This window comes from Heteronotia binoei, chromosome 19 (assembly GCF_032191835.1).
Source record: "Heteronotia binoei isolate CCM8104 ecotype False Entrance Well chromosome 19, APGP_CSIRO_Hbin_v1, whole genome shotgun sequence".
Taxonomy (NCBI): domain Eukaryota; kingdom Metazoa; phylum Chordata; class Lepidosauria; order Squamata; family Gekkonidae; genus Heteronotia; species Heteronotia binoei.
Window position 1 is genome coordinate 20,423,463 of NC_083241.1, and position 24,680 is coordinate 20,448,142.

The window sequence follows — 24,680 nt, forward strand, 5'->3', positions numbered from 1 at the left end:
GCGACGCGTCAGTCTTGGCTCGCAAAACTAACTCACTAATGCGCAACGCGCCAAAAAACGCCAACAATGATGCCGCGTGAAACAACGCAGCCTCAAAAGGAGAAGAACAAATAACAGGCCAGCATCCAAACAACCCCTTCAAAACAGCAGGGGAAATGGGCTGCCTATTGTCAGAACGTGGGCCACGCTCCCTGGCCCACCCCTCCAACATCTTCCTAATACGGAAGTCTGACGTGTTATCCACAAACCCCTGGGCTTTACTCAAAAAGGCCAAAGCAGCCAGTTGGCCCCTAATAGTCCTAAGCCCCAAACCCCTTTCCTTCTGGGAAACGCTGAATTGCATAATGTGGGCCGTAGGAATCGGCCAGCACTCCGGCAAATCAGCGGCCCTCCTGAACTCCCAGAATTGGCAAGCCGCCCTATTATATGCCCTTCTGGTGCTAGGCGCTAATGCCAACTGAATGGCCCTACCGGCTTCGGCTTCCCAAGCTGCCATAGGTCCCATGGCATCCGTGCCGGCCGCGGGTCCGCTTCTGGGGCGAGCTGCCGAAAACGCTCCATCTGTTGGCGAGATAGAGCGTCCGCCACCCCATTGCAGACACCGGGTACATGCCTTGCCGTGAACAAAATGTTCAACTGGAGGCAACGCAGCATAAAGGCCCTCACCAGATTCATCACCACTTTGGACTTCGAGGTCAAGGAGTTGATAACATGTACAACTGCCATGTTATCACACCAGAAGAGCACAGAATGGTTGGCGAGCTGCTCACCCCATAGCCAAACAGCGACAAGTATAGGGAAAAACTCCAAAAATGTCAAATCCCTAATGAGCTCGCTATCCAGCCATTCTGCCGGCCACTGCTCTGCACACCAGTGCCCTCTGAAATAGACTCCAAACCCGGTGGACCCTGAGGCGTCAGAGGAGATCTGAAGCTCAGCTTCAATCTTCAAATCCTCCCTCCAAAAGGAAACGCCATTGAATTCCTCCAAAAACCTGACCCATACCTCAAGATCTGCCCGCATGCCCGCAGATATGCGGACCCTATGGTGCGGAGAACGCAACTGGCACATGGCGTCACAAAGACGCCTCAAAAAGGCCCTACCTGGTGCCACAACTTTGCAAGCAAAGTTGAGGTGACCAACCAACTGTTGCAGGTCCAACAAAGTAACCTTACGCCTTGCAATCAGTGCAGCCAACCTAGCCCGGAGGTCGGCTACCTTCGCCTCTGGCAGTCGAGAAGACTGGCTGTGCGTATCCAGCTCGATACCCAGAAAGGTAAGCACCTCACAGGGCCCTTCCGTCTTCTCGTGTGCCAGGGGCACCCCCAGTTCATCGGCCAGCCCCTGGAAGGCACATAGCAACCTGCCACACTGCCCAGTACCCGGAGGACCCACGAAAAGGTAGTCATCAAGGTAATGCGCAGTGGCCGAACACCCAGTCCTATCCCTCAAAGCCCACTCCAAGAAGGAACTAAATCGCTCAAAGGCAGCACAGGATATGGAACAACCCATGGGAAGGGCACGATCCATATAAAATCTGCCCTCAAAACAAAACCCCAGGAGCTCAAAATCCTCGGGGTGAACTGGCAGGAGGCGAAATGCAGACTTAATGTCGCATTTCGCCATCTCCGCCCCCACCCCACAACCGCGCACAACCTTGACCGCCTGGTCAAAGGAAGTATACCTAACCGAACATAGCTCCTCTGGAATAGCGTCATTAACCGACGCCCCTTTTGGGTAGGACAAATGGTGTATGAGCCGGTACTCCCCGGGTGCTTTCTTTGGCACCACTCCCAAAGGGGAAACCCTCAAAGCCGGGACAGGCGGAGTGTCAAAAGGGCCAAGGACTCTGCCCTCTTCGCACTCCTTGCCGATCTTAGCTCGAACAATATGCTCGAGACCAACTACAGACCTGAGGTTGGACGCCAAATAAGGGGCCCTAGGCCCCTGAAATGGGATCCTAAAACCAAATGCAAACCCGTCACTTAAATATTGCCCATCGGCCTTACGTGGGTACCTTCTCAAAAGATTATTGAGTACCCTCAGCCGAATGGGGCTGGGACCCTTTACCAGGATGTTGCTGCCCTGCACTGCCACCGCCGGGGCGCTTGCCCCCTCCCCTAGGCTTTGCTCTGCTGCATGCGGACATAGCATGAGGCCCGCTACAGAGCGGGCACTCATGTTTGAACTTACAAGGCTTCCTGGGGCACGCTCCTTTCGAAGCGAACTCCCAACAAAGCATCCGGGTTTGAACCGGCTGGCCCGCCGCTGGGCGGGCCCCTGTAATCTGCAGCTGCTTGTGAACCAAATGTCCGCTGTCGGACCTGTCTCCCGTATTCGGCTTAGCCGGCGACATCAGCTGCAACCAGAGCTGCTGGCTGACTTGATCCCAAGGCAACCCTGGATTGACTGCCGCCCTCATTCGGAAAGCTTCGTCATATTGCAGCCACGCTGCCCCTACGAAGTCCAAATAAGCCCTATACACTATATCCATGTATTGGAACAGGGCGGCGGCCCTTGCTGGCTGAGCCCGGGCGATGACACCCGCATAAATTAGAAACCCCGGCAACCAATTTGCCCAGGTTCTATCCACCTTCCTGCGCTTCATTTTTTCTTTCTCCTTTTCGTCGAGCTCGTCCTTGTTTTTCTTTTCGAGCTCACGATAAAGGAGGCTGAACACATCAACGAACTCGCCACGCAAAATTTTGTCACGCGTGGCGCTCGTTAGGTGATCTCCCAATGGCAGCGAAGTGTCGCCAAATGGGAGCGTGTGGCTAGGTATATTAGAGTAAGGAACGGGGGGGTAAAACCACCCACCGCCAGGCCCCCTGGGCCACATCCCTTGCCACTGTGTATAATGCTGCCCACCCCACGGCAAAACCCCTGGCGTGGGTGCCACCGTCGCCGCCGCAGAGGTGGACGGGACAGCCTGCTGGGCCGTTGTCTGCAGAACAGGGCTACTCAAGCCAGCCACCCCTGCACCATGCCCCTGCACACCAGGGCTCTGCAGGGCCCAGGCCCAAGGGGACCCCGAATCCCAGGAAACAGTGGATGCCCCATGTTGCCCGCCGCCCCAAACCCCACCCCCCATCACTGGGGTGAGGGGTGGCGTCTGCACCGGTCCCCATGGCCAATGTGGTGTCTGTTGCACAAAAGACTTACCCACATCCAGAGAGGATCCTGCACCATCCGGAGTCCTAGGCACCCCGTCCCCTGAGCCGCCACCAGTGGACTGCTCCCCCGACGGGCCCTCACCAGGATCTTCCTCGTCATCCAACTGCTGTGGAGGATCAGGTACAGCTCCGCCGCCCTGCAACGCAGACAAACGGGCCAGCATCTCTGCTTCAAACATGGGCCGCTTTGACCGCTCGGAAGCGTGGCGGCGACCCTGCCAAATAGGGGCCCCTGCAGCTACCCTCTGCTGCTCCAATGCCTCCAGCTGCTGGATGATGGCCAGCCTAACCTGCTCCCCCGAAATCTGCCCAGCATCAGGCCCAGGTTGCCCTCCACGGCCCCTGGGCGGGCGAGCAGGCTGTTTGCCCTTAGCCTTCCGCAAACCCTTTCTAGGCGTCATGCTGACCAACTGTTATGGCTAACACCCCGGCCTCACAGAATATGGGAAAAACTCAAAAGGCAGCTCCCCAGAATCAATTGCAGCACTCACAATTGATAATGCCGAACTCCCAGGCAATGCCCCTCAGCGCTGCCCCAAAATGCCAGGTGGGAAATCCCAAAAATGCTTGCCACCCCCACCTAGCGTAACCAGCCTAACCACCGTCACGCCTATGAGCCCTAAAATGGCCGCCCAGCAACAAGCAATCCTCCCAGAGCACGCGGCCCGACCAAGATGGCCACCGCGCGCGCCTATTGGAGCACGAAGCTTAACCCAATGCCTAAGGCCCACCTGGAATCAGCCGCCACTCGCGCTGTAGGGCCCCGCCGAAAATTAAGGAATTAGCCGCCGCTCGCGCTGTAGGCCGCACCCCGGGAGGTGACCCACTAATTAGAGGAAAAAGGGGGGGGGAACCCCGCCAAAGAGATGTCCAGCCGCGCTTGACGCTCGCCCTAAAATGGCTTGCCGCGCGCGACTCGTGCTGCGCATGAGGCTCACCAGAGGCCTAAAGCCGCCCCGACCAAACAGCCGCCGCTCGCGCCGCGGGCTTGCCAAAAGCGGCCCTCGCACGCGCCGTGGCCAGAAGAACGATCACCGCCAACCCAGCAGCCACCGTTACACCCCGAAGCAGAATCAGAGCAGGCTAGCCACCTCCCCCCGTCACCAAACCATCAAAACCGGCTCCTCAAAGCAAGCGCGATCAACAGCCGACAGAGCCGCTCCGTCTCCGTGCCGCTCCACCGATCCAACGACGTCTCCCAGCTCGAAGGCCTCCGCCACCGAGCAAACGACCCAGGCTCTCCCTCAGAGAGCCAGTGAAGACGACGAACCCTCTGGGCGGAGCCAGGGCTTATAAAGCCCTGACCACGCCCACCCCCTATAGGACGGATCAAGAAGCCAAGCTGTTCCTCCCTTCTTCCGCGGGGGCAAAGACGGCCCCCAGCTTAATCGCGGGCAAAGCCGGCGCTGCTGGGAAGGTGCCGAGCCTTCTCACACAAATAAAGTGATACTCAAAATCTTACAAGAAAGACTTTTACCATATATGGAACCAGAAGTGCCCAGTGCTCAAGCTGGATTTAGAACAGGCACTAGATATCATATTGCAGGAGCTCCAGGAAGCCGTACCTCAACGTGGCTCAACCCTGCAAGCCCAGCCGGCTAGCCAAGGCCCAGGAAGCCGCACCACAGCACAGCTCAGCCGCTCTGGCATTCTGTTATTTTCTCTTTGGGGCCTGTCTTCTAAGGCTTTCTCTGGGTATCATTCTGGCTTTGTTAATCTGTTTCTTGACTTTATCAGGTGGATACTTTAGTTGCTAAAAGGTTTGTTGTAAATCCCTCAGGTGAAAATCTCACTCTGTAGAATTGGAACAGATGCAGTTGAAGCATACAGCCTGGCTGTAGACAATGGATCATTCAGTAAATTTAGGAGGGTAGCTGGATGCATGTAGATATGCTCGTTGATCAGTAGGTTTCCGGTATAAGATGGTGCCTACGCATCCATCATGCATTTGTACGGTGGTGTCTGTACAGTGCAGGAAGAAAGTAGATTCCTTTGAAATGTTGTGTTGGAGGAGAGTTTCACAGATACTGTGGACAGCTGCAAAGACAAATAAGTGGGTTCTAGACCAAATCAAGCTTGAACTCTCTCTGGAAGCTGAAGTGACTAAACTGAGGCTATTGTGCTTGGTCACATTATAAGAAGATCAAAGTCACTGGAAAGACAATCATTTTAAGCAAAGCTGACGGCAGCAGGAAAAGAGGAAGACCAAACATGAGATGAATTGACTCAATCAAGGAAGCCACGGGGTATGAGAGAAAGTGTCTGAATATTAAGCCAGTCAGAATATAGGCACTTTAGGCCTGCGTAATTAACGTAATTAGTAATCTATAAAGGTGCGACCTGATCAATACAAGTCAGTTTTAGCTAGAATGCCTTTGCTGTTAACATGATGCACAGAACTCGACAAACAGCTGGTGCAGAACCACCTTCACCCTCCCACTCCAGTTCAGCAGGTGAAAGCCAGTTGATTGCTGTCAGCACTCTGGAATCGCCTGCAACTTTGAAATGCCGCAGATGAAGGCTGAGAGCTGTGTTACAAGTCAAGGAAGTGCACACCTCTTGGCTTGATACTAGCTGCCTGTTGATAATGAAGATGAGTCTTTGCAGGACTGTTTGCAAGCAGCTGCCTGGAGGCTTGACACGTGGGCAGATGGCTAGAAAGCCTCCTGAGAAAGGATGTTTGGGCATAGATAGAACACATACATTAGAAACCCAACTGCTTGATTGATTTTGGGAAACCTGACCTTGGACTGAACAATACTGCTTGGAGTGAATTCTGAAACCCTGACCTGGGACCAAATGGCTCTGCTTTGATTGAACTCTGAAGCCCTGACCTTGGACTGTATGAAGCAGGAACTTTGGAAATTTCCTCTGGCATTGTTATTTTGTGAAGCAGAACAAGATGCTGTAAACTGATACCCAGAGCCTGCAAGGGCATTTTGGAGAATGTTAAGTCATAGGGTCACCATAAATCAGAAGCAACTTGATGGCACTTAATACCCATATTTTGTATGGAAGAACCATGTTTAAATGACCCCCCCCCCAAAAAAAATAAACCCCCTCCCTGCTCCTAGCATGTTGTGCAAAAGCCAAGCTGAATCCCCCCCCTTAGAGCCAGCTTGGTGTAGTGGTTAAGTGCTCAGACTCTTATCTGGGAGAGCCAAGTTTGATTCCCCAGTTCTCCACATGCACGTGCCAATGTGACCTTGTTTCAGTCACAAGATCTTGAAGAGCTGTTCCTCTCAAGAGCAGTTTCTGTCAGAGCTCTCTCAGCTCCACCTACCTCACAGGTGAGAGGAAAGGAAAGGAGATTGTAAGCTGCTCTGAGACTCCTTTAAGTAGTGAAGAGTGGGGTATAAATCCAATCTCTTTCTCATCCTCTTCTTCTTCTTGGAGGTTAGGTCTGTAGAGCACAGGTAGAGCTGCCCATTTTACAGGGAGGCTTGTCTTAGAATTATTACCCCGTTAGTTGATATGATCCCAGGACACATAAATACAGATAAAGCAAGACTTCACTGGTTTTTTTCTGATAAAAATTCTAAAATGACTTGTCTAATTACTAAATTCTATGCATTAATTCTTAAATTATGAGAATTGTATTTTAAAAATTCTTAATTTCAAAACTTTTTTTGTATTTCATGTCTAATCAAACTGCATGCTGATCTTAAATCTATATAAACAAACAAACAAGCTGAACACCATCTGACAATAGAACAAAGTTGGAGTCCAGTAGCACCTTTAAGACCAACAAAGTTTAGTTGGGAATGTATTCTGTATTCTGTCTCTGCTTCTCTGGAAAACCAGCGGCCTAGGAAACTCTAGAATTTACTGCGCAGGTCACACATTTGAGTGGCTAGACCTGTTCAGGGCCTGTAATTTTATTTCAATAACTTTGAAGTGTCCCATATAGGCTTAAATGAATAATAGCCTTGTTGTGCATCAGCCTGCACAAGATATTTTTGCTACCCATACACTTGCAACTGGCATATTATTACGGCAGGTATATTAATTTTACTTCTGCCAATATTTCTCCATCCACCGCTTCCCACTGCGTTGTATATCTCTCTTTGTTCTTTTACCAAGCTTTGCACAAAAGTGAACAATCCAGTAAGAAGAAGGTGTTTAATTGTGTAGGAACAAAACATAAAACCTGCTGGTGACAATTTGTATAGAAATGCTTTGGTTGTTGTCATCTGGGCTGTGTTTACCAACCTTTAAAATCAGTATACACTACCTTGATAGCATTATGATTATAGAGTAGTCTACTGAATTTAAAAATATAAATATTCACAGTTCAAGAAGGGATCCCCCCTCCACTTAACAATTATCCAGTTCAATTGTAATCTTAATTTATAATGTCAAACAGCTGGAGACACATTCATCCATCAGTTTTCCCATATGGTAGATGGGCTGCAGTCCGCAAGCTATTTAAACTAGAGATGTTGGAATATATCACACTGATGCAATAGCTGCCATTATGCTCACAAATACTCCACTGGAGGAAATTTAGCTAGCAAACTATTTCACTATTTAGTTAGCAAACCCTACCATCCCTCATTAATTGCCATTTAGCTAGCAAACCCTACCATTTAGCTAGCAAACCCTACCACCCCTCATTAATTATATCCCTATTCTTTATTACAGTAAGAAGCTAAAAACAAAACAGTCTTGTGGGGAAAGGATGCTTAATTTAGAAGCCCACCAATTAAAAGTGGCCTCTGTCAATTAATAAACCAAAACTTTAATTGATCAATCTGCTGGATAAACCTACTAGAGCCTGGAGACCTATTTTAAATAAACATGTTATAGCCTTTTGCTGCAAAATATCATGAAAATAAACATACAGGGGATAGAAACATAAATGAGCAGTCTTGAAAAAAGGCAGTCTATGCCCCTCAAAGTGGTAAAGTCAGAAACTCTGTGAAAAGGAATCCTACTGCAGTCTTACTGCTTGACCCTGGATTCTCTGGTTTATTGTTAACAAGCTGAGCTGTCAGCTGACAAGTCTGATGTGTATGCCTAAAAGGGCTGTCTTTAAATCCAGGCCCATCACCATGGAGGCTCTGATGCATCCATTGCAAACATTTCAGCTTTTACACAGGAATGCAATGCAAATACTATGCAGCAAAGCAGACTAAGGAAGCGCAGCTAACTGGCCTTTTAGACCCCATTGGCTCCTCTAAATGCTCCTGGTTTTGGAAAGCCTACGTAGATGTTTAACTAAATTGCCTTGATGCTATTTAACATATTTGTTATGAGTTCACTCTGAAGAGAGAACATTAGAGTGAAGGCTTTCCTGATTTTTTAAAAAGGAGTACAGCAAATCTCCAAAAGTCTCACAGTGCAACTCTAATCAGAGTTACACCCTTTTAAACCCACTGATGGACTTAAGGAGATGCCTTTGCTTAGGACTGCACCGCAGATTTGCAAAAAATGAGGAAAGAGGGATTGGAAAAGATACCTTAACACCAAATAAATTCTGAGGCCATAGAATGTGGGAAAAGGCAGGGGGAATGTCTACACTCTCCAAATCTGGCACAAAAGGCAGTCAAAAGGCAAGGTTTTCATCTCAGGCACCCTGGTGCATTGTTCCCTTTCTGAAGCCTGAGCGTGAAGCAGGAGGCAGAAGAAAAGGTAACAAGGCGGGAGGAAAGGGGAAAGGGGCTTCAGTCAGAGCTGGATTTGTGAATATGGTCAGTTGTCAGTTCAGTTGTCAAGGCAGGCTTGCAGTACAGCTGAAGAACAGGCTCCCCACCTCCACCCCCAGACAACACTTTTTGGTACTCTCCTGACAATCACAGCCTCTTATAGGCCAAAGATGGACGTCTCCTGAATGTCCATTCTCCTCCCTGAAAAACAAAGACCTCAGAATGCAGAAGGTGTGGAACTATTTCTACACATGAATCTGCCTCACACTCAGGCCTCAGATTCAGCAGCAGCTCACAGGAGTGCAGCTCCTGAACCTTTTTTGAGAGTTCCCCCTCTTCCTTCCCACCTACCTCACTGATTAGTAGGTGCAGCTGCATAACCCTGGATTAGGAGAGTGGGCAGCCAGCCAGCCACCAGCTTTGCCATGCCTCCAGCAGCCTCATTAACCTCTGGAGAAGCCCACGCCACCCTTTCTCCACTATGTGATTTTGGGTGGCGGGTGGTTTGCTGGCCTTTTGACTGGGGGGGGGGGTGGCCCAGGAGAGCCCTAGGTGAGTGAGACCTGCTTGGGCTGGCTGGATCTCTAGCCAGCCCAAGCAGGCCTCGCTGTCAGACCTTGTAACTTACTAGTCTAAAATGCTCTGTATTACTCATATTCCCTTGCCCTAACTAACTCCATCTTGAATGGCTCTACTAACCCTTTGCTTAGGAGGTTGCATTTCAAACACTGTTACAACAATAAACAACTCCCATGGGAAATTCTTCACATAGCCCTAACAAATGCAGACAGGCTTTGAAGATAGTTCTACGCCTATCTATTGCCTCCAAAATGTGTGAGAATGACTTTATTGTTTACTTTTGATGTTAGAAGTTAAAATTGCATGTAACGCTTTGAAATGTATCAATTCCAATTCGTCCTTGCTATGGACAACTAGTTCTCAAATAAAATGGATTAAGCTGCTACAAACTATAGTCCGTTAACGTTGAAGTTCCCGGTCTGATATTTTGGAATTGATCCACTTTTGGAGCTTATCCGAACCGGCAACTTCCAGCTGGATGGCTGCCAAAGTACCGGATAACGGAGAGCTCACCGAACCGATAGACGAGCGGTCAGTCCCATGCGGAGTCACAGAGACTCGGAGGAGGGCGAAATAGCCGGTGCACTTCTCCACGCTGCTTTACACCCCAAAGCAGTGGCAGCAGTGCAAATCAACGTCCCTCATGGACAAGGCGGCCGGGCGATACACCACCCTGCTCACCGGCATGGGAGCGGAGGGTGAAGAGGGAGCGGTAGGAGGCGACGGCCCAGAGGACAGGAACAGCCAATCCTCGAGAGGAGGCGATGAAGCCCTCCTGATCAGAAACGAGATGCTGCTATGGGTGAGAGAGATCCGGAACGAAGTCCACGCGAGCCACATGCAGATCACGCACAAACTCCAGAGACAACTGGACCTGATCCGGGAGCAACTACCGAGAGCTCTGGGCGATCAACCACCGGCGGGGCCACTGGCGGGAGGGCTGGGAGAACCAGGCGAACCGGCACCCGACCAACCGGCTGGCCCGGCCACACCCGTTCCCGAGCAGCCAGCAGTCCCGGCACTGGCTCCTGCGCCGGTACTGGCACCTGTGGGGCCGCAACCAGCACCCGCCCCCATGCCAGCACTATCGCCGGGATGGACAGGGGTCTCCCCGGCCCCAGGCCCGCAACCCTGGGATGGGGCGAGGGGGAGACAACTGATGTTAACTTTCGACGGGGACCCGGAGGAAGTTGAGTACTTCACCATCCAGTGCAACAGCTTCATGACGCACTGGGGGGTGACTTTCCCGACGGAGGTGAGCCGAGTGGACTACCTAGGCTCCAAACTGAAGGGGGCGGCGAGGAGGTGGTTCGTGAGCCTGTACGCCACCCGGGGCCCTGAGTTAGCTACAGTGGCAGATTTCCTCCAAGCCATGCTGCGCCAGTATGGAGACCCCCTGCAAGAAGTGAAGGCGCTCGCGGCCTTAAGAGGGATGGAACAGGGGTCAAGAACGATCCGAGAGTACGCCGCCGACTTCCAGGCCCGCTGCGCCAAAGTGAGGGGCTGGAGCGAATGCATGAAGTACGAGGCGTTCCAGAACGGCCTTAACGCAGGCATACTCAACCGCTGTTACCAACATGGGTACCCCGAAACGCTAGTGGGGTGGATCTAACTTGCGGGAGAGGTCAAGACCAAGAGGTCAAGACTGCCACCAAACCAGAGGCGAAGAAGCTGGTGGGGTCCGGAAGCGGCTCGACCCAAACCCCCGGAAGGTGCTGCTTCCATTGCGGCGACCTGGGGCACCTGGCCGCCAACTGCCCGGAGAAGCCACGCATGTCCACCCCAGTGGCCAAGGCCCCAGCGGGGGGGCCCAAGAAAGGGGGAAGCAAGCCGAAGGAGCCCAGCATGGCGATTGACGAGGATATTATAATGGTCGACGACTCGGGAGAGGAATAGTGGGATCCAGAGTCGGCAGGTGCCAAGTGGCAGGTCGTGGAGCTGACAGCACCACTACGGGTGAACATAATGGGGGAACTACTCTTTGTGCCAGTAACGCTGCTGAACCACAAATTAAAGCGGTTCATGCACACCTGAGCCTTAATAGACTCTGGGTGCACCAGGGAAATCATCACCCCCCGGTTAGTCGAAGTGCTAGGGCTGGCGAAGACCCCCCTCCCACAACCCATCCAGTTCGAACAGATGGACGGGACAGTAATGAAAGGGGAGCCATGCACTGAAGAGACTCAGGGGGTGCCGGTGGGGACCCAAGACCACTGGGGGCTAGAGATTTTCGTGGTGGCCCCTTCCTCCACTTTCGATGTAGTAGTGGAGGTGGGGTGGCTAGCCCGACACCAGCCGGACATCCAATGGGAAGCTCGAACAATAGACTTTACAGACTGGTGGTGCAAATACCACCACTGGAGGGAGGAGTGGGGCCCCACACACACCCCGGCAAACGAAAAGATGTGTGTGACCGTGGAGGAGATTCGGTCAATACCCGTAGAGTACCAGGACCTCCAACGCGTGCTCAGTGAGGAGGAAGCCAACGAGCTGCCACCCCACTGGGACACCGATTGTGCAATCGAACTGATCCCAGGGCAAGAACTCCCCAGGGCCAAGTTATACTCGATGGGGTGGGCCGAAAAGTACGAACTGTGAAAATTCATAGACAAAAACTTGAAACAGGGGTTCATAAGGCCCGCCACGGCCCCCCACATCGACCCGGTCCTCTTCAGGAAGAAGAAGGACGGGAGCCTGAGACTTTGCACGGATTTTCGCGGGATTAATGGGATTTCCATGTCCAATGCTTACCCCATCCCCTTGATCAAGGACTTACTAAGTACTGTGTCGGAAAGGCAAGTTTTCACCAAGCTCGACCTGAGGGACGCTTATTTTCGAGTCAGGATCAAGAAGGGGGATGAGTGGAAAACGGCTTTCAATACACCAATGGGACAGTTTGAGTATTTGGTGATGCCATTTGGGCTGCAGGGAACGCCGGGAGTTTTCATGAACTTTATAAATGATGTGTTGCGGGAATATCTGTACAAGGGGGTGGTGGTGTACCTGGATGACAACATTATTTATTCAAAAGACCTTGAGTCACACGTGCCGCTGGTCCGAAAAGTTTTAACAACCCTCTATGAGCACAAACTGTATGCCAAACTATCAAAGTGCGAGTTTCACCAAATGGAACTAGATTACCTGGGGTTCCGGGTGTCGGGGGAAGGGTTAGCAATGGACCCGGCCAAAATACAGGCAGTGTTAGACTGGGAGGCCCCAAGAACCTGACGGCAGCTACAATCATTTCTCGGGTTCGCAAATTTTTACAGGGGGTTCATTAAGGGGTTCGCCCAAGTGATGCTACTCCTCACGGATCTGCTAAAAACAAAAGGGAAAGGGCTCGAAGCCAAAAAACCGGGGGCGAGCCTCCGCTGGACTCCACAGTGTCAGGCAGCGTTCAAAAAGCTCAAAAGGCTATTCACGAGTGAACCCGTGTTAGCGCATCCCAACGAGCTCAAACCCTTCGTAGTTCAATGCGATGCCTCCGATGTAGCCGTCGGAGCCGTTGGAGCCATATTAATGCAAAAGGACGGGGAGGGGAGGCTCAAACCCTGCACCTACATTTCTAAGAAATTCTCTAATGAGCAAAGAAATTGGTCGGTCTGGAACAAAGAGGCGTTTGCAGTGACATACGCAATGAAAACCTGGCGGTCCTGGTTAGAGGGGGCCCGCGAGCCATTCGAAATTTGGACCGACCATAAAAACTTAGAGGCTCTCACTGGCCGATGAAAACTAATGGCCAAACAGATCCGATGGGCAGGGTTCTTCACCAAATTTGACTTTGTGCTTAAGCACATCCCTGGCTCGAAGAACTTCTTAGCAGATGCACTTTCCCACCTACCTCAACATGAGAGCCAGAGGGAAGAGGTCGTTGACTCAATCATTCCCCCCTCCACCATCGCGCGGGGGGGGGGGGGTAACAACGAGGTCAAGGAAGAAAACAGGGCAACCGGACCCATGGGGAGGGACAGCAAACTGATAGAAGAAACGGAGAAAGAAGGGGGGGGAGACCGGAAGGCATAGTTAAAGGGGAAGGGGGTTTTTGGTACTATGAGGGGAAATTCTATGTGCCCCAAACCCTCCACGCCGAGATCTTGCAACACTGCCACTGCAGTAAGCTAGCCGGCCACTTCGGGTATGTGAAAACGCTGCACCTGGTGAATCGCCAATTCTGGTGGCCCCAAATGAAAAAAGACATATCAGAGTTCGTTGAGTCTTGCCCAACCTGCATAATGGCCAAAAAGCGAGGAGGAAACCCCCCCGGTCTACTGCAGCCCCTGCCCACCGCGTCCCGGCCCTGGTCAGTGGTGTTCATGGATTTCATTGTGGAGCTCCCAGCTTCACAGGGGAAAACAGTGATCTTGGTGGTGGTGGACACTTTCTCTAAGCAAGTGCACTTTATCCCCTGCAAGCAGCTCCCCACGGCCAAAAAGCTAGCCCACTTGTTCTTCCATCACATGGTTAGGCTCCACTCATTCCCCGACAAGGTCATTAGCGACTGCGGCCCGCAGTTCATTGCCAGCTTCTGGCAGGAGTTTTGCAAGATGGCGGAGATGGAGCAGGGCCTGAGTTCCACGTACCACCCTCAGACGGACGGACAGACGGAACACGTGAACGGCCTACTAGAGCAGTACCTCGGCTGCTGCATTAATTACCAGCAGTCGAATTGGGTGGAGCTATTGCCATTTGCTGAGTATGGATATAACAATAGCGTGCATAGCTCGACCAAAACCTCCCCCTTCCAAATCGTGAATGGCTACGAGGGCAAGCCGTTCCCAGCTCTACTGAGTGCCGAGGGAACAGCGCCCCCTGGCTCCTGCCAGCAATGGTGGGAGGGAGTGCGAAAAGGGTGGCAGGTGATTCAGGAAAACCTGGAAAAAAGCCAAACAGGACTATAAGGCCCATTTTGACAAAAAACACTCACCACAATGAGAGTTTAAGGAAAGGGAAAGCGTGTTCTTGTCCACAAAAAACCTCCCACAGGCATGCAAGAAACTGGCCTATAAGTTCCTCGGGCTTTTTAAGATCAAACGGGTGATTAATAAAGTAACAGTCGAACTGGACTTGCCCAAGATGTTTAGTAAGATCCACCCTGTGTTTCATTGCAGCCTTCGCAAGGATCCTGGAGCCACATCTTGGCACCCCCGCCCTCCAGAGCCACAACTTATTCGAGTGAAGGGCCAGACCCACCATGAGGTGCAAGAAATCCTGGACTCCAGGGTCCAAAGGGGGGTGTTGTACTACCTAGTACGATGGAAATACTTTCCCAATAGTTACGACGAGTGGGTAAAGTCAACAGACCTACGAGCCCCCCAACTACTGAAGAAGTTTTACCTACTGCACCCAGACAAACCCCGAGCAAGAGCTTAGGGGGGGCAGTATGTCAGACCTTGTAACTTACTAGTCTAAAATGCTCTGTATTACCCATGTTCCTTTGCCCTAACTAACTCCATCTTGAATGGCTCTACTAACCCTTTGCTTAGGAGGTTGCATTTCAAACACTGTTACAACAATAAACAACTCCCATGGGAAATTCTTCACATAGCCCTAACAAATGCAGACAGGCTTTGAAGATAGTTCTACACCTCAAGGTAACCAGAAGGGGCCCTTCCTTGGGAAAGAGATAAGGGAGCATGAGAACCATCTATTGCCTCCCAAATGTGTGAGAATGACTTTATTGTTTACTTTTGATGTTAGAAGTTAAAATTGCATGTAACGCTTTGAAATGTATCAATTCCAATTCGTCCTTGCTATGGACAACTAGTTCTCAAATAAAATGGATTAAGCTGCTACAAACTATGGTCCATTTACTTTGAAGTTCCAGGTCTGACACTCGCTTGCCCAGGGCTCTTCTTTCTTAATTTTCATTAATTGTTCTATTGAGGCCATTGGGTCCTCTAGTATAAGAAGCAAATCATCGGCGTAAGCACGAACTTTATATTTCCCCCCCTTAATGTTAGCACCTTGTATTCCCTCATCTTCCCTTATTTTTATTACTAAGAGTTCTAATGTTAGGATAAAAAGCAAGGGGGACAATGGACATCCTTGTCTGGTCCCGCGTTCAATTCTAATCGCTTCTGAAAAGTCCCCATTGATGCAAATCTTTGCGCTTTGTTTGGAATAGATAGCTCTCACTAAGTTTGTAAAATTCGGGCTGCATCCGATAGTTTCTAAAGTCTTCACAATAAGATTCCAATTGACGTTGTCAAACGCCTTCTAGGCATCAAGGGCAATACCGGCAAACTGCTTCCCAGGATGTGATCGGTAGTATTCCAAAATGTCCATGAGAAATCTTGTATTCTGTCTCATTGTTCTGCCAGGGACAAACCCTGTTTGGTCTTCGTCTATAACTGAGAGAATAATCTTTTTCAATCTATTGGACAAGATCGTTGCGAATATCTTATAGTCCGCATTCAGAAGTGATATTGGTCTGTAATTACGTATTTCTGTGGGGTCTAAATCTTTTTTGTGAATTAATGATATCGAGGCCTCACTCCAAGAAGGAGGGAGATTAGCTGTATCCTGGATCTCCTCTATCAGGGATTTGTAAGCAGTAACAGAACCTCTTCAAAAGTCTTAAACAGTTCAATAGGTAGACCATCTGGGCCTGGGGCTTTATTATTTTTCTGCTTTTTCAGGGCTTCTGTTATCTCATGCATTGTAATTGTGGCTTCTAGACCATCACGATGTTCTTCAGTTATTCGTTTGATCCCAATCTTCCTGATATATTCTTCCTGAGATTGTGATGTTATCTCTTGTCTTTTATAGAGATTCTGATAGTACTTTTGAACGATTAGATCCATTTGAGATTTTTCTGTGATTTCTTCTTTTTCTTCATTTTTAAGCGATCTTATGGCTTTCTTCTCCCTTTCTTTTCTTAATTTGTATGCCATCTGCTCGGTTTGTTGGCGCTTTCAAAATAATTTAGTTTGGTCCACTTCAGTTTCTTCTCCAATTCTTCCATCAATAATAGATTTATTTCATGTTGGATTGCATAAATTTTGACTGCTACTTCTCTAGAGTTTGTATCCTTTTGTTGCTTTTCGAATTTTTCTAAATCTCTCATTAAATCATTGTATGCTTTCATTCGTTCTTTTTTCCTTTTAGTAGAGTAACTAATTGCGATTCCTCTAATGTAGGCCTTAAAGGCATCCCAAATTATTTGCATTGGAGTATCTTTTTTCAGATTATGCTGAAAAAACTGCTTAATATCCTCTTTTACTTTCTCAACAAATGGTTCTTCTTTTAAAATTTGCAAGTTAAGCGTCCAGCGAATTCTACGTATAGAGTCTTTCAGGATGATTTGGATTGGGTTATGGTCGGCATAGGTTTTAGGATTAATGTTAGCTTCAATGATCGACCATCCCAGGGAAGCTGACAGCCAACACATGTCCAGTCTGGACCAGCACTTGTGCACGTGGGAGAAATATGTAAAGTCCCTTGTTTGTGGATTCTTCATCCTCCAAGCATCAATTAGATTGAATTCATCAGCCATCTTAAAAAAGGTTTTCGGAAGTTGGGATCGGTTCTTTTTTGCCTTAGCTCTCTCATATTTTTTATCTTTTTCGATGTCAAATACAGCATCATAGTCGCCTACCATACAGAAATTTTGCAAATTGTAATTTACCAGCTTTCCATGCAAACTTGCAAAAAACTGTTCTTGGTTGTTGTTCAGGGCGTATATATTGCCCAGGATGATCTTGTTCCCATTTATTTCCGTTTCAATCACAATTATTCTGCCAGATTCATCTTTAAATAGCAATTTGGATGGTATATGTGCTTTCACGTAGATTGCAACGCCTCTCTTTTTATTTTTGTCACATGAGTGGAAAAGTTGTCCTAATTTTTGGTTCTGAAGATATTTTGTATCTCCCTCCTTTATGTGAGTTTCTTGCAAACAGATTATTTGAGCCCCAGTCTTCTGCAGCTGCAGGAATGTCTTTTTCCTCTTTTTTGGTTCATTTAATCCATTTACATTGACAGAAAAGATCTGTACTCCTGGTCTAGGCATCATCTTGTTATTAGATTACTATCCGGTATTTTCTTCTGTCCCTTAGGAATTTGTGATCTTGTCTTTATTCTTTCTTTTTTCCTTTCCTGAGAGTCTTTTTTCTCCGGACTTCTGTTGCCAGCTTCTTCTTCTCGGTCTTCTGCTGAGTCTGATTCCTGGGAGTGCTTTTCTACATGTTTTCCCCAGAACTCTTCCAACTTTTCTGTCGATGTTATGTTGTACCTACTAGTCTGGTAGGTGAAGAAAAGACCTTCTGGCACTAACCACCTATATTGAATAGAGTGCTTCATAAGGGCCAAATCTCTCATGTGATCGCATCCTCTGTCTCCTTAGACAAAAGGAAATTTTATTACTGCCACCAGTGGGAATAATAATAATAATAATAATAATAATAATAATAATAATAATAATAATAATAATAATAATAATAATAATAATAATAATAATAATAATAATATTTAATTTGTATCCTGCCCTCCCCGCCAAAGCAGGCTCAGGGCGACTGTTCCTGTCCTTCTTGTACACTGTCCTCAGTAATTAGATGCCCTTCTATGCAAGGACTGTCTTACACCTTCTCACCACAACTGCATTGCCATGGCTTTGGATCTCATTCCACACCAGGAACTCAGGAAGAGAAGGGATCATGATGGAAAGGTGGCTCATAGGGCAAGCAACTCTATCCACACACCAGGAAGAAGATTCCTGATGCCATCTCTCCACCCTACATGTTCTTCTAACTGAACAATATTGAGGTTACAAGGAATCAGACAGCAAGTAACAACAAACCAGTATTTTTGTATTTAACATCTAAGCATGAATTGAAGTTTATCCAAAACAAAAGTTAGTGTGCAGCAATGAAAGACCTTAAACAGCCATTGTTTATTTCTCACTTGTTTACTGTATAATTTCATTAATCCTGGGCACAAGTACATCATCATACAACAGGAAGAAGCCATAGCTGAAAGGCAGAACACTTACTTGGCATGTGGAAGGACCCAGGTCCAGTCCTCTTCACCTCCAATAAAAGGATCTCAGAGAGGAGGTGTCACCATGGAAGGCCATTCTGTGCCTGAGATCCTGGAAAGTCACTGCAAGCCAGAGTAAAAAAGACTGAGTAAGACAGACCAAATGGTCTGATGATGTTATATTATGGAATAGCACATTATATTATGGAATAACTCTGTAGCCAAACCAATTTGTACTCCTAATCCCACCTGTAATGGTTTGACTCAGAATGCAGGATGATGAAAAAGCTTCTCAGGGACTCATTTAGAACTTTTAGGCAAGACAATAATTCCTGCAACCTATAAATTTACTCTGCACACAAGGAGATATATCATAGCCTTATCACCAGGGGAAAAAAGCAGTTTTATAAACAAAAATGGGACCATTTACTGAACACAATTAAAACCAAAGACTGTAAACTATTCTGGCAAAGGTCTCTGGTTACTTGAAAAATAATTCAGCCCCGGTTGTGATTACACCTACTCCTCAAAAATGGGTTAATTATTATTTTGAAATATTTAATGACCAAGTTATCTCAATAGAGTGCAGAGAAGAATTTACCTTTTCACCCAATCCAGAATGGCCTCCTGTGAGTCCCAAGGAAATAATTGATTTAATCTCTGAATTGAAGACTTGCCAGTAAGGGTTGGTCTGGATGGGATTCCAGCTGAACTCTTTAAGAAGTATGTGGACTGGTGGGCTATTCCACTGGCAAACCTATTTACTCTTATTGACCATAACGGAAACATCCCTGAGTCCTGGTTAAGATCATTAATATGCCCAATATATAAAAAAGGTAAGTCAGCTTCCCCTGGAAACTATCGCCCAATCAGCCTACTTTCCATCTCATGTAAGCTGTATTCTATCTTGAATGTCACCTATTAAACTGTTTAACCAAAGAGAAGATAACTGGTCTGGAACAAATTGTTTTCCTCAAAGGGAAATCTACAATTGATCATTGTTCCACCCTTGCCTTCTTGGCATAAATATCTGAAGCCTAAAAGAGGGAAATTGCATGCAGCCTTTATTGATTTAAAGGGTGCTTTCAACTCAGTCACCAGAGATCTGCTTAAAATCCTGGGGATGGAACCATGCCTACTTTTCTTAATCAAGAAACTACATGATGCTACCTCAGGTGTTATTAAAGTATCCCCTGATGGTCAACTCTCTTCCAGTTTCCCAATTACTAAAGGAGTAAAACAGGGTTGTGTTCTTGCCCCTTATCTCTTTAATCTGTTTCTGAATGACTTTGACCAACATATGTCTGCTGTGAATGGCCACCCTCCCTTCTTAGAACAATTAGCAGTGCCCTTACTGCTATGTGCTGACGACACTATTATTCTTTCATGTACCAGAATTGGCCTCCAAAAATACTTGAAAGCCTTTCACCAATACTGTAGATTGAATTGACTGGTGATTAATTACGAAAAATCAAAAATCTTGGTCTTTTCAAAGAGCCGGCACCTATTCAAATGGTGCATTGGTACAGAAGAAATCAATCAAGTGAAGGCTTACAAGTATCTGGGAATTACCTTTAACTACAACCTTAGATGGCCAACGCATCGTAATAGTTCTGTAAGTTTAATAAAAAGTTCTCTGGTGCAAATTAAAAAGTTCTATTTCTTAGGAGGTAACCAGTTTATTCCAGCAACTCTGAAAATTTACAATGCCAAAATCCTTCCTCAGTTGCTTTATGGAATACCTTCATGGATTGGAGCCTTTAGTCCCTGCATGGAGAATGTGCAATCATCATTCTTCCATCAAATTGTTGTTGTTGTTGTTGTTCAATCAGTCGCACAGTCGAGTCTGACTCTTTGCGACCCCATGGACAAAGTCACGCCAGGCCCTCCTGTCTTTCACCATCCTTCAAAGTCTGCTCAAATTCGTGTTTGTTACATCAGTAATGCTGTCCAACCATCTCATCTTTTGCCATCCCCTTCATCTTTTGCCTTCTGTCTTTCCCAGCATCAGGATCTTCTCCAGTGAGTGCTCCCTTCTCATTTTGTGGCCAAAGTATTTGAGCTTCAGTTTCAGCATCTGACCTTCCAGGGAACAGTCTGGGTTGATTTCCCTTAGGACTGACTGATTTGATCTTCTTGCAGTCCAAGGGACTCTCAAGAGTCTTCTCCAGCACTACAGCTCAAAAGCATCTATTCTTCTGCACTCGGCCGTCCTTATGGTCCAGCTCTCACAGCCATACATTACTACTGGGAATATCATCGCTTTGACTATACGAACTTTTGTTGGCAGGCTGATGACTCTACTTTTTATTATACTGCCCATATATTTCATCCTGGACAACAGTGCTTATGTCCAAACTTAATCAGTTGGGGATAAAGGTTGATGATTTTTTTACTTCTGATGAGTCATATATCTTCAGATGTATTAAATTGAGAGTGTGGGAGTTGGAGGAAATGAAACTATGGCCAACAGACCCTTATATTTGCTCCCCAGCTTCCTTAGGTCTTTATGCTTTTTGCGGCAAAATGCTCCATTATCTATCAGACTTAATCATTCCAAGTCATCGCAGGGCATTTATGTTGGCTAGACTAAATGCATTTCCCTCCAAAGTTTTACAAGGGAGATATCATCGAGTTCCTTTAGGCGACAGACTCTGTGTCAAGCATGCGGGTTCAATGACGAGTCGAAGTTGATACAAAGACTACGTTTATTGATAGACTGATGTTTTCAGTGTAACAGATTCTTGAGAGTGATGCTGCCAATACATTGATACAATACTTTTAAGGCTTACTTCAAAAGGATTCCAAAGGGTGGGGGCGAGGGATAGCTCTCACACATAAACTATCATAAATGTCTACATTCTCATAATGTTATCAGGACTCTGTCCTTGCTTTCCCCAGATGTGTCGCGCTGCCTACCAGGAATGCATGGGAAGGTGCTGATTACTTCTTCTCAAGTTAGTTTCGTTTCTCACTACTTCTAATTTGTGAGCAATAAAGCAAGAAGGGGGAGGGAAAAGAATAACAAAGCTAGCAAAGCTTGGTCCTCCATGATACTTCACAGACCAGGGTTATGGAGGACCCTACAACAATCAATTATCAATGGAATTTCACCATGCTTCCTGTGGAGCAAATATTCCCGAATCAATTCAGCATATATTGCTTGATTGTTCCTTTTATCATAATCACCATAAAGATTTATTTTGCAAGCTTTCTTTCTCCCCAGATTTGTCTATTCTGCCACCCTGTTATTATTTATTAAACGATACTGAGGGGGAGGTTAGAGAGGCTGTGGCAAAATTTTTGGCTGACATCAAATTTAAACCTGACCATGTATGAATGCATCTGTAAATGTTTACATTTTTATATTCTGTGTATTTTTATTTGCGACTGTTATGCCATTAAAGGTTTGGTATGGTATGGTACTGCCCAGGTTCGCCATAGCTGTCCTGCCAAGGAGCAAACATCTTTTAATTTCATGGCTACAGTCACCATCTGCAGTGATCTTGGACCCCAGAAATGTGAAGTCTGTCACTACTTCCATGTCTTCCCCTTCTATTTGCCATGGTGTGATGGAGCTGGATGCCATGATCTTAGTTTTTTTGAGTTGAGTTTCAAGCCTACTTTTGTGCTCTCCTCTTTCACCCTCAACAAGAGGCTCTTTAGGTTCTCCTCACTTTCTGCCATTAGATTTTAGGTGCTCCCAAATGTGTCCCCTACTCATCCATTTTTGCAGAGCTAGGTTTACATCTTCTAGAAACCAGAGCCTGAATTATGGCTTTTAAGCTCTGGTTAAAAATTTATTTTGGAATGGATTCAGGAAGTTTACTATACTACCTGATGAAAGACAGGCACAGCATTACCTGGCTCTCTACATTTACCCATGAACTACAAAAACTTGGTATTGAGGTGAACACTATTTTCTTATGTGATGAACTATATATTTTAAGAACAATCCAACTAAGGTTTATGGATCACGAATACAAAAAAGTGTTCCCTGTCAAGTCGGCTGAATTCAATAACGAGTCTTTGGTTGAAACAAAGTTACTAGTTTATTGGATACAGAACTATAGACCATGATAGAGATTGAAGGACTGGGGTACGTAGACATTAACCAAGCATTTAAGGTATAGATCAAAAGGATTCCTGAGGGAGGGGCATTCTATGCAGTGTATATTCACATCAGGATGCTACTACTTCGTTCCCAAGCTGAGGCCTTGGCGCTTTCACACTCCCACAGACACTCTGCCTGAGAAGGCTCCACTATCTTGTTCCCATATCACCATTTCAAAGCAGGCTACACAACAAAGGGACAGTGAGGGGATGAGGAAAGTTAGCTAGCAACATTCGGTGTTCAGTGTGGTTTACCCAGAACCCTTTACTTCTGAACCACTGTTAGGATGATGCAGTTTGACCAAAATACAGCAGACTTGACATTCCCCTCACATCCCCGTTTGCTCTGCAACCAATCTAGGTATACTTCAAAGACATGGGAAGATACCCCATTATTTTTTTACTTTAGATTCCCCATTCCATCGTTGGACTTTTACTCTGGCGTGTTTAAATGCCTTCCCATCAACAGTTCTCTTTGGTTGGTTTAGATAGATACCTCTCCAAAATAGATTATGTCCATGTGAATTAGGAGTCCTTGATTCTATATCCCATATTATTTTAGAATGTCCTTTCCTGGCCTCACAACGTAGATAATTTTTAGCGGAATATCTCCAACACAATGTATTTACTAAAAGGAAAACTCTAACCTACTTTTTAGAAGATGTTAATCCCCACATTAATACATGTGTTGCAAATTTTTTAGTAGAAGCCTATAAAATTAAATCTACGCATACTACTGTATTTTAATTGCTGGGTGTCTACTCTTGATTAGTATTATTGGCTGCCATTTTAATTGATTGCTTTATGTATTGTTCTTACTATACTTCAGGCCTTTGTACCTACTTTTGATTGTGAATCATTATTGCTTTTATGCCAATAAAGGTCTGAACTGAATTGAACTGAACTGAATAGCACAGGAGATCGCAGTTAAGAAATAGTGGCATCATCTATCATGCTGTTTATTGCATATATAACCTCCCTTTTTGCTGCAATGTTCCCTACTTTTATAACCTCTCTTCTTCATTGTGGTACATCATGCCCTAAACTAGTTTTCATGTGTACCCATTTTGCCAGTTCTGTAATCCTAACCCAAGGGGTGTCAAACTCACTTGTTAAGAGGGCCAGATATGACAGAAATGGGACTTTGTGGGGCCGAGCCATGCATGTCCTAAAATATAATGCCAGATAGAGAAGATATAGACTTTCTAAAGGACACCTTCAAACACAATATATTTTTTTAAACTTGAAATACAAACATGCTTAAAACTCTTGCAATAATTTGTTTAAAATGGAAAGGTAGGGAAATAGTGGAATTTTACGATGCAATTTTAAAAATAAAACATCAAGGAAAACACAAGGATCACACAGCAGAAAACTAAAAAGAAAATGCTCTTAGCCTGGGAAAACATGAAACAGCAAGGCATTGCAAACTCCCCCCCCTCCCCCCCCCCCGCTTCCCCTGGATATACTCAGATTAGCAATGGCTGTCAAGTCTGCAGATTCAATGATGAGTCGGTGTGGATACAAAGACTCTATTTTATTGATACTGTTACTTGTGGCCTAAGCCAGGTCTTGAAAAGATTAAAGACCATGCAGTAGATACATTGTATATAAGGTATACTTCAAAAGGATTCCTACGGGGGCGGGAATGGCGCATTCACACATAGATGTTACAAATACATTCTCATGTTGATTAGAGGCCCGTATGGCCTTGATGCTCCCAGGCTCCTTCCTCTCCCACAAGCCTGGGCTGAGAAGGCACAGATAAGACTTTCACACATTACCATTTCAAAGCAGGATGAGCTCTCTAAAGGAGGGGGAAAGGAAGAGGGAGTAAGCTAGCAGCATTTGGTTATACTTTGGTTCTACCCAGCATGCTCTGTGCTTGAGCCAGAGTTACAGACAGACTTGACAATGGCTCTCCTGTGTAATATCCCCCTTTGTCTGTGGATTCCCAAGTTAGAGTGCTCACAAGGCACTAGTTTTCACTGCACAGAGAAGAGACAAAGCTGACTCAGAGCATCGATGTTTGATTTGCAAGCACACAACTCTAAGAAGCTTCAGGTGACCATAGGAACTCTGGGAAGTTAAACCTCTCCATGGAAACAAAGTTACAAAGAAAACATGGAGTGGATTTCTCATTCCTGTCTGCTTTGTCAATAGGCCTGAATAGGAAATCTGTTCCACATTT